This window comes from Cnephaeus nilssonii (assembly GCF_951640355.1).
Source record: "Cnephaeus nilssonii genome assembly, chromosome: 15".
NCBI lineage: Eukaryota > Metazoa > Chordata > Mammalia > Chiroptera > Vespertilionidae > Cnephaeus > Cnephaeus nilssonii.
This window is the reverse complement of record NC_137086.1, coordinates 68,008,072-68,017,139: the sequence shown is the minus strand read 5'-3', so window position 1 is coordinate 68,017,139 and position 9,068 is coordinate 68,008,072. Positions and strand designations below refer to the sequence as shown.

The 9,068-nt window shown below is 45.3% G+C and overlaps 1 pseudogene across 1 annotated transcript; it reads right to left on the bottom strand.

Annotated features, from left to right (window-relative positions):
* Positions 1–4,549: 4,549 nt before the first annotated feature.
* Positions 4,550–5,437, bottom strand: LOC307111575 (CXXC motif containing zinc binding protein-like; annotated as a pseudogene). Its single transcript has 2 exons — positions 5,293–5,437; positions 4,550–4,873 (listed from the first exon to the last, which is right to left on the bottom strand). The product of its transcript is annotated as a CXXC motif containing zinc binding protein-like (transcript).
* Positions 5,438–9,068: the final 3,631 nt, after the last annotated feature.

Below are 9,068 nucleotides of genomic sequence, written 5' to 3'. Positions count from 1 at the left end.
TAACTAAGAAACATTGGAATGAGAAGAAAGTGGTAAAATTGGCCACATTTCTTATTTTTCATAGTAAGATAAAAGATGATATATCGAGAATGACAAGTATTAGCATATCATCACAAGTAACCACTAAAGAACCTAAAACTCAAACACTCAAAGGAGATGCTGTAACCAAAAACACAGGTTTGGCTCAATGTCCCAAACTCATAAGACAGGTGCTGGTGCGAAAGGAAAGAAGTTTATTCAGATGTCAGGACTTCCATCTCAAACACCATCTCATATTCCTGTTCAAGCCTGGGGTTCTCATAGGGATATGGAGGGGAGGGCTTTTTTTCCAATCCAATTATCTTTCTAGCTTTTGGCATGCTGGGTCCTACCATTTCATCTTTCTAGCTTTTGGCCTCTCTTGCCCTACCCATTCTACTTTTTGGCATGTTGGGGCACTGTCTTTTGGGCTTTTGGCTTGCTGGAGTTCTATCCACTCATCTTGCTAGTTTTTGGTGTGCTCGGTGTAATAACCTCCATGAGCGCCATCTTGGCCAATGGAGGAAACTCCCCAGCACTCTCTGACTGGGTATCAGGACTCTGTCAGGAAGTGTGGTGATGCTGCAGCCTTCAGGTTGTCTCTCGATGTTGGACACAGTGACTGTACATCCAGGGAAGCTTGTTGGAGCCCATGGGGCACCCCTGGATCCTGGTACTCGCATCCTCTGCCCAGTGTCTGGGTCCTCTGCACAATCCCCAAGCAGCCCAGCCTTCCAAAGGGGCCAGCCAGGCTCACGCTCTGACTGACAGCTGTCTAGGTAGCAATGCCTCTGGGGAGTGGGCCTCTGGGTGATGGGTTTTAATTGTGTGGGCCAGTTTCCAAAGGATGGCTCGCAGTTCTAAATTTTTCCTTAGTTGCCTACTTTATAAAAATGGCTCTGAGCTTTTAAAGTATTTGTTCCTTTATCAATTATCATAATATGAAGTGTTATCAGTAGAAGGTACTACAAAGGTATTACAGGAGGAAAGGGTTTGATTCCTAGTGGCAGAGTATTTACCTGTTATCAGCAGGCTTCTGCAGGACCCACAGCTTCCCAAGGGCCTGGTTCCTGCAGTAGGTACAGCTTCTCCAGCACAGGGTCCCTGAGGTATGTGGCAGCCAGGACCATGTAAAGGCTAGCATCCTTCCTCAGGTGGTTTATAGAGGATTGCCTCCAATGAGGAAAGCTTTCTTGGAACACTGGAATGTGGATTTCTAGCAGGTTCAGATAGACACCTATCATTTATGACTCAACCCCCAACCTTTACACTACAAATTCAGCACACTATAGGTTCTCATTGGACATTTGTGGGATGAAATATATAGTGAGGGTTAAAATAGGTATTGGTGTATTGGGTGGTCCCAGTGTATACCTGTTGTCCTAGCATACTTATTAGTAGCAATTATTAGTAGCAGTTCTTCACTTCAAAATGTATCCCATTTGAGCATTTTATCATAGATTTTCTCTAATTTTACTCTTTGGTGGCAGTATAAAGTATTTCTCTCTCTCTCTCTCTCTCTCTCTCTCTCTCTCTATATATATATATATATATATATATATATATATACACACACACACACACACACACACACACACTAGAAGCCCAGTGCATGAAATTTGTGCACAGGGTGGGGGGTGGGGCCCCTCAGCCTGGCCTGCACCCTCTCCAATCCGGGAGTGATCAGGCCTAAACTGGCAGTCAGGGACCGCTGGCTCCTCTCACAATCTGGGACCGCTGGCTCCTAACTGCTCGACTGCCTGCCTGCCTGCCGGCCTGATCACCCCTAACTGCCTTCCCCTGATGGCCTGATCGCCCCTAACTGCCTCTGCCTTGGCCCCTGCCACTGTGGCTTTGTCCAGAAGATGTTTGGTATAATTAGCATATTACCCTGTTATTAGTGTGTGTGTGTGTGTGTGTGTGTGTGTGTGTGTGTGTATACCATATATATGAAAAAAATATATATAAATATATATCCTATATAATAAAGATGTAATATGCAAATGGTCATTATGTCATGAAGTGTAACAACCAACCACATAATGACCAGATCATGGATCATCAGGAGGATGGGGCAGCGAGCTACAAGTGGGAGGTGGAGAGCTACAGGAAGGGGCAGGGCAGCAAGCTGTGGGGGCGGGGAGGGGGGAGCTACAGGAGGGCGGGACAGTGGGCAGAGAGCTACTGGAGGGCAGCAGCAAGCTACTGGTGAGCTACTGGCGCACGGAATCGTGCACAGGGCTACTAGTATTTATATTTATATAAATACTTTATATTTTATATATATAATGCTTGGATAGGAAATGGTACATAGAGCTATGGGATTAAAGATAGGGCATGGTTGTGGTAGATAGTGGTTATGTATTAGGTAGCAGGTTTGAAACAATGAATAATTAGGTAGAAGTCAAGATAAATAATAAAGAAAACATGTAATGAGGAATTCAGAGGGTGGCCAGGTGATTCTCTTTGCTCATAAACAAGTCCACTTAATAGGCAGTATCAGTAGAAAGGATTTGGGAAGCAATGCTATGTGGTCTGGTTTAATGAGCACTGTCCAACTACAGTTGCTGAAAATCTCTTCCACACCTGACCATCAGGATCGAATAATGCTCATAAAATAGTTATATCACCTATTGAATAAATGTGGTTGAATCTCCACAGTCAACCTTTATGACCTGCTCCAATTTATTTCAGTCAGAATGAGTTGCCTCCTCTCTTATTCATATGCTCATCTGAATTTTTGAAGACAGATCAAGGTGGCAAAGATTGTAGACATTTGATTAGTTGTTTTGTGTTATTATTTTCTATGGAGATTTGGTGAGGAACTTTATTGCAGGTCATGGGAAAACCTTCTGAGACCAATTATCCTCAAAGGCCAACTTAAATCAGTATTATCTGGGCAGATGAATAAAAATATTTGTGAAGTTGGGACCCTCAAACCCACTGATGACTTCAGTTGCCAGTTTCCCTCTGCTGATGACGACAAATCCTATTTGACAACATCCTGAGGCAGGGTGTCCAGTTTTTTCGTGTGTGTGTGTGTGTGTGTGTGTGTGTGTGTGCGCGCGCGCACGCGCGCGCGCTTGTTTTTGTTTTTTTAAGCAGAAATAAAATTTAATTGTTGCATCTACTGACATAATCTACTTTATTTTTCCCTTTTAATTAATGATTTTTTTTATTATTTTACCTCCTGAATGATGAGAAAGCAATTTAAAGTATAAACAAAAGCTATTGATCCTTTTAGTGTTTGTCTTTAGGAGCTGAACACACTGACTGGTAGACCAGTAGGGACTGAAAACCAGAAAGGCTGCTTACCCAGCCCATTACTTCCACTTATTTGCTTTCAGGCTGGGCAGTGGACTGGACCCAGTGGACAGGGGGCTGGAAGGCCTGCTGGCTGAGCGAGGGCTGAAGAAATGCTGTTGTCAGGTACAAAAAGAGGCCCAGAGGGAACCAGGAATATTCCACCTACAGGAAACAAGAAGTAGCTGCCAGAGGGGACAAGGTGGTACCTCTTCACCTCTTGGATATGTCCACCTTTACCTTAAATCGGAGGATCCCCCTTCCTGGTGCCCCACAACCAGCTTGGGAGTGGGCAGACCCATTCCCAGTGGGCCATTCAGAAAATGAGGATATTAATTTTACTTCCAAAGAATTGCTGGCTGTAGTAGAACACTGGATAAATAAGTTCTCTTGTAATAAGTTTTCCAAATGGGTTTGCTGGTGGGAAGGCATGAGCATGCCTCGTGGACCTAACTGCATTAAACAGCTCTGTCCAGTGGGTAGGGGCTCTTCACACCTCCACAGGGCTGCCTTGGGGGGAACAAACCAGTACCAGAAGCTACCCGGGGCATAGATGCTGACTTAGTATAAGAACTTTCATACTGACTTCCGTGATGGGAGGAGATAGCCCATCACAGCAGGTGAGCCAAGACCGAATGAGCACCTGGCCAGAATTTGAGAACAGAATTACCAGGACTGGATTGCTGACCTCTACAGTCCCTTTTATCCCTAGAATATGAAGTGACACCAGCTAACAGAGATGGCTGCATTTACTTAAGAGCCAAGCTAATCAATGCAGTGTTTTGGCTCAGGATTATTAGGCTCATGGTATCATTCTATAGGCTCAGCTGCATTTCATACCATTGGCCTTGACACCTTTGTTTTTCTGGGATGATCTGCCTACTCCTCACGAGCTAAAGAGCCCTTAGAAGCTGTGTGCTCCTGCACAGTTTGCAAAGTGATCAGGTGTACTAGTAAGATTCTATATTGTGGGGAGGTGTCAGGAAACAGGAAAAGACCTCTAATATGAATTATTTGTGGAGGAAGTGGCTGCTACCTGCCTCTACCTCAGTGCATGAGTACAGCACAAACAGGGGCTTTATCGGTGGGCTGGGGAGACTGACAGCCCAGCATGCAGCCTGTGAGGGCTCGGGCAGCTGCCAGGAGACAAGGGCAGGGGACCAGCCTCAGTGGGCTCTGCGGCTTGGTTGTCCCTTCTCAGTTCTTACAGGCAAGTGAGCAGGAGGGGTCAGCACCTCACACCCTGGTGGGTGACCTCATAAGTTCCCACAGACTCCTGAGCCTTTTCGTCATAGTCAGTCCAGTCCTTCTCCTGCAGATTAATGTCACTGAAGATTGTCCTCGATTCTACACGCTCAGCAGCAAAACCAGCCTGAGGCTGGAAATCAACTGGTTCAAGGCCCCGGCACTCAAACTCTACTGTTACCTTGAACTTCTCATTGTCTTCAGCATTGTCAGATTTGATGGTGCCGCTCAAAATCTGTGGAGTTTTCCCTGGTGCACAGCTTGCACCTCTGGACCCTGGAGGCGCTGCCACGGCCTCCTTCGGTGCCTCACTGTCCATCAGCCAAACGTATTGCCACTTCTCTGAAATCTCACCACAGTTGCCACATCTCATCTCCAGGTACCACCGGAAGTCCTCCCCCACAGGCGGAGGTTAATGGCCTTCTCCGTGTGGCTTTGAGCTGCAGCGTGATTGTCCTCACAGCGGCCGGCTCAGCACGGCGCTGGCTGTGGTCGCTGCTTTCCAGCCCATCGCAAACAGTGTGTGGGCGCCTGGCAGGGTGTCCAGTTGTGTGGAATGATGCAGAGCACAAATTCACCTACTTAGCACTGTTGTTCCTACCTCAAATGCTCAAAAGGGAAGGACTGCTCTTTTTTACATAAAAAGATATTGAATTCAATTATGGAAAATGATTGAACATTCTGGTGGCAGCATGCATTGTCCCTGCTCAGGGATGCCTCATGTACCGAGTGTCAGCCTCAAGAGCTTGGGAGGAACAAACTCAAAGTTCACTCTTCTGCACTGTTGCCCTGTAGGGGCCAACCTGACATAGGAGGCCGATTTTAGATATCGGGCATTGTCTGCATAGAGGCCAGGGAATGTTGCATTCATCATTTCAAACGTATGGCTGGCTCTCAATATTTAAATAAACTTGCATTAAAAACTCGGCTTGGTATTTTATAGACACAGACAGGCAGTGGTGACTTCCGCCCAGGTAATAATGAGAGCAGAGGAATAATGAGAGCAGGCTCAGTAATTGTGCATCTTAGAAAATATTTATCCTGATAAGTTTATCACTTGGAGAATAAATGATATAAAATGGATTATGCCTCAAATATACATTTTGGAAGGAACCTCCATGGATTTTTCCTTAACGTATTCAAAACATTTTATAAAATGGTTTAAGATTATAAGTTCAGAAGTCCCTGCCTCCCCCAAAAAATGACAGAAAGCAAAACTTTACTAACACAAATAAGAGCTCTGAACAGCATTTGAATTCCCATCACACCACACCTGGTAAGAATCAGCCTCGCACAGCATCATCCATCATGCCAGGCTGTCAGTTTTGACATCCTTTAAGTCTACGTTGTGTGCTTAATGACTACATGACAGAAAATGTAAACAGACACCACACATACAGGTATGTGGTACATATATGTATGTGTATATTTGAATTTGAATATGTGGTATAAAGAAGCACCAAAAGAATTATGGCACACAAATAGCCCATGAAAACATACACATGCAGACATGCATGCATGCCCCTAACAACAACTAAAACAAAAAACAAGCAATTTCTTACAGAAGAACACAAAGCCCATTTTAAGTAATTACCCAATGCAAAAAATAAGGTCAAGAAATAGATATCAATGTGTGCTCATCGATCGATAGATAGATAGATTATAGCCTTATTAGACACTCCTTCACCCTTCATTATGACACTTCAAATTGTAACTTACTAATAGGGATTCAGGAGTAGCTGGTGAGCCCAGCACAAGTCCTGTATTAATAATTCATCAGGCACACACACACACACACACACACACACACACACGGAAGAAGTACTTGAATATTTGAAAGCTCATGTGCGTTTTGTCTTCAAACAGCAATGCAACAACTCAGATTTCAATTTTATTATTAGCAGATTGTTTGCTTTTAATTGATTATAGGAGCGTTTTTATTATTTCAATAGCTTATTTAGCATATTTGTAGTACACTAGGAGTTTTGAGTTTAGCAATTGTTCTCATATTCCAGGCATCATTTGATGTTTGCAAATGGTCTATTTTGGGGGATTAGCAATAACATCTGTAATTGTAAAAATCTCCAAGCCTCTCCCCCACGCTGCAGCACCGCCTCCCTTCACTCAGGGGTACAGATGTAAGGACACATGGAATGCTAAACATATAATGACAAACATGGAAATGAAGATTTTAAAACTCCAAATTGTGTAATTCTCTTTCATTAAAAGGCACAAAATTAGTTTTGCTGCTAATACATTGTTAAGAAACCCAAAATATAAGATAAATAAAATGACTATTTTCCTTTATTTGTGTATTAATTTTCTCATTTTTAACTTAGTAAATTTTCAAGTGCCACGGTTTGTGTAAAACTGAATCATAGCATAAAATATAGTTCTCAAATATCTTAAAATATTCTCATAATGTCACATTCATCTAATAGTAAAATTGTGTCAATTTAAGAAACACTGAAAACGCAAAAGGAAAATTATGCACACACATATTCACATACCCTCACACATTTCTACATGTATGCACACACATTCACACACCCTCACACATTTCTACATGTATGCACACACACATTCACACACTCTCACGCATTTCTACATGTATGCACACATTTTTTCTCTTTATTTTTGGAAGTTGCCAGGATGTTGGCGGTGGCCTCTGCTGTATTCATGCTCCAGCTCCAAGGGCTTGTCTCCGTGGCTGCTAGGGGCCCAGCTGACCACACTCGCCCTCCAGCTGAGTGTAAGCCTGTCAGGGCTGCACAGGCACGCAGGACACAACAAAGAGCCTTCCTCCTCCCCAGCTCCTCGTTTCAAGGAGTATTGATAGGTAGACATAAATGAAAATATTCTCTCAATGTCTCTTCATTTTTAAAATGATTAAGGCAATCGTAGATAAAAGTGGTAAATAAAACGTGGATCTTTAGAAGAGGTATATTAATTTGCATGTTATTTTTGTTGTATTTGTTGTAATATTTAATATCTAGAAAGATGATTATGTGTGTTAGGGATGTAACATTATGAAGAAAACCTAACATACAGTTTGCTCTCAAATGGTTAATATTTTTTGTTCCCCTGAAAGTATTATTTAATTTTGCTTTTCCAGCAAATATAGGAATAGCCTTTGGTTAGGTAACTATGTGAAACTAAATACTTCCACATGCGGGCCGTCCTGCTGCCAATGCCCGCACTGATGCCCAGTACAGCTTCTCACTGTGGGATCTTCCACTCCCCCCGACTCGCTCTAACCATGGCCCCTGCCGGAGAGCACGCCTTCCCCCAAAGGACATCTTTTCATTTTCATCCCAAACAACAGAATGCGTTACACATTACGTATTCACGGGGAAACGTCACCGAAGGAGGGAGCGCAGCCCTCTGGCCCTCGGAGCTGTTCTTTCCAAGGTTCTCAGCAATTACTGCTTTCAGAGCTGCGTGTCCACTGCGCTTCAGATGCCAAAACACGGCTCCCGCAGTATTACTGGAGGGCTACCCCAGATTGATGAAAAGGTTCCGTGTTCACGTCCAGTAAATAGGTACCTAATTAACGGCGTGGGCAGGCCAGAGCGCAGGTATTGCCTTTGTACAAACACCCATTGTACCTTTGCCACTGGCTGCGAGCCTCGGCTGACGGGGGCCTGAAGGCGCCGAGAAGCCGCTCAGCTGGTGGCTGGACTGGGCTGGACTGGGCTGGACCGGGCTGGACTGGGCTGGACTGGGCTGGTGAGGAACACTCCGCAGCCTTTCCTGGCCTCCCCGCCAGCTGTCACCAGCTGTGGGTGCTGAAAAGATGCTGTCACTTCATCCAAAGGGATTTACTTGGTCGGCGGGAAAATTTAAATACAAAGCATGCAGTTCAAAAGCTGGTAAAAGGCTTGTGAGCGTACAAGAGCACGTGTGTTTGCCACAGTAATGCATGCTTAGGACATGTCAGTCCCAGAGCCAGGATGGCTGCCAGGGGCCCGGTGGCAGATGAAGGCCAGGCCTTTGCCCCTCCAGTTATTACCTTCCAGCTATTCAACCACCCTCGCCAGCCTGCTGTCACGGCCGTTCGAAAGGAAGGAAAGGAAAAGAGACCCACCCCCCCCCCCCTCCCGCTGCAGCGGGGCTGGCGCCTTCCGTGTTCTCCTTGGCCACAGCCACAGCCACCGGGAGACGCAGGGACCGTGGGGGCGGAGGGAGCGGGCCAAAGCATGCCGCCGTGTTACATCCCCCGACTCGGGTGGCCTTCGGAATGACAGGGGCGGTGCCGCAATGTGCACAGCAGGAGGCTTGGAAGGCGGTGGTGTGGAGGCAGCCCCGCTGCATGATGGGAAAGGTGAACTCTCTGCGGTTCTTGCTGGAGGGGAGGAGGCTACCTGATGGGCTAAAGCAAACACCACCACCAAAGGCCATTTTATTTAAAGCCAAAGGAAAGCAGAGACTTCACCCGTGAGCGTCCACCATTAACAACGCACGTTTCCTTGTCCAGATTGGGAAGGGAGCCACACCCAGGC